A 1,656-nucleotide genomic window follows, 5' to 3' on the forward strand; every position below is an offset into this window, starting at 1 on the left:
CTCGCGCTGCACGGACACGGACAGACACACACGCTCGAGTGTGTCGCCGCGCGCTGCCGAGGGCTCTCACGGGAGCCGTCAAGCGTTTAGTAATCGATTCCGAAATCGACCGGAGCGCTTGTCGCATGGTGTGCGGTGGTGTGTCTTACTCCCCCTCCCCCCTCCTCCTCCCCTTGCCGCGGCTGCGCCCCTAGGGCACCGGCTGTTTTATTTACGCCCTGAGGAGGGGCCGGGCGTGCGGGGCAGGCGAGGTGACAGCTTGCACTTTGCCCGCCGCCGCCGCCGACGTCGTGGGGACCAGGATCAGGATCAGGGGGGACGCGCACGCTCTCAAAACCCTGCCATACAGGTTCTTGGAGGCGAATCAAAGCAGCGCGGGTTTGGGGACCGGGCTCATCCCGATGCGACATGACGGCCGATCTGACTGCGGACTTTTTTTTCCCGTGAGAATCTCTCTTCGACGGACCTCGGTAAACTTGATGAGTGCTCGGAGCTCATGGAGAAGCCAAGTGCCGTTATTTATCCATTTTCCCTCTCCGCCGTTTATTCGATAAGAGTGCGTCCAGACTCCGGAGAATCAGAGCGCCGGGGCTACAGGCTTTGCTCGCCGTGCCGCTCTTCTGGTCGCCGCCCCTGCCCTTCCGAGCCGGGGCGGGGGAGGGGCGGCTGAGGGGGGTGTACGGAGACCTTCTAACCTGCCCCTCCCCCTCCAGCCTGTTTATGAGGGGCTCACAATGGAAGTGCAGGGCTCTCCCTTCATTTCCGCCCCTAACCCCCTCTCTGGCCGCCCCTACCGGCCCCTACCGGCCCCGCGGGGGCTCCGCCTAATGCGATCATTATTGCACTACGCCCCCCCCCTCCCCCACTGCGCGCATGTGTGCAAAAGTGGAATAATAAAGAAACGCGCTTCAAACGTGCCCCGAATAATGAAGCGAAACGGTCGGGATCTCTTTTTAGCATTGCTTTTTCAAATCCAGTGAACAATTAATGGCGAATATGAGACTTGAGATTTTGCAGTCAGCTAGAGTGCCCGGGGGAACGCGCCGAACAAGAGCGTCAATAGGGACGCAGTAAATCCAAATGTATCATATAAACTTGGTGTACGCTGTGTACAGTTATACTTGGTTTCTTTTCAAGATTTTGGCGCGCGAATACTGGGTCACGCCGCCAGTGAGACGGATAGTTGGACGGGGGGCGGCAGTAAAACGGCAGGGGAGGGGAGGGAGGGCGCGTCGCTAAATACTTTAGTGCAGCGGGTCGGGCCGCGGCGGCAGCGGAGCGCGGCAGCAGCGCGCAGCGGCGCCGTGATGAGAATTTACGCGGCCCAAGCGACACCCTCCCCGGAAGTACTCCGCTACAGCTCCACTCCGCTACAGCTCCACTCCGCTACAGATTCACTCCGCTACAGCTCCACTCCGCTACAGCTCCGCTATAGTTCCGCTCACCGTGGTTCGGCTACAGGCTTACACCTCCGCCCCAGCTACAGTTCGGACCGGGCGGCAGAGTCTCACGGTCTCGTCTCGGCGACGCGCGCGACACCGCCTGGGGAAACCCCTTTCGCACCCGTGGTTATGCTGTACCGCCACGGAGGCGTGCGGGCGGGTTGCCTACGCGCTCGGCGCCATGGCCAGAGGCAAAGAAGGAAAGCGAGCGCCC

The 1,656-nt window shown here is 61.4% G+C and overlaps 1 protein-coding gene across 1 annotated transcript in view; it reads right to left on the reverse strand.

Annotated features, from left to right (window-relative positions):
* LOC113214586 (uncharacterized) overlaps positions 1 to 1,656 on the reverse strand; it is a gene marked incomplete at its 5' end in the record, with an annotated part of 10,324 nt that overhangs the window by 8,093 nt on the left and 575 nt on the right.

This window comes from Frankliniella occidentalis, unplaced genomic scaffold (assembly GCF_000697945.3).
Source record: "Frankliniella occidentalis isolate FOCC.00 unplaced genomic scaffold, Focc_3.1 Scaffold8, whole genome shotgun sequence".
Taxonomy (NCBI): Eukaryota; Metazoa; Arthropoda; class Insecta; order Thysanoptera; family Thripidae; genus Frankliniella; species Frankliniella occidentalis.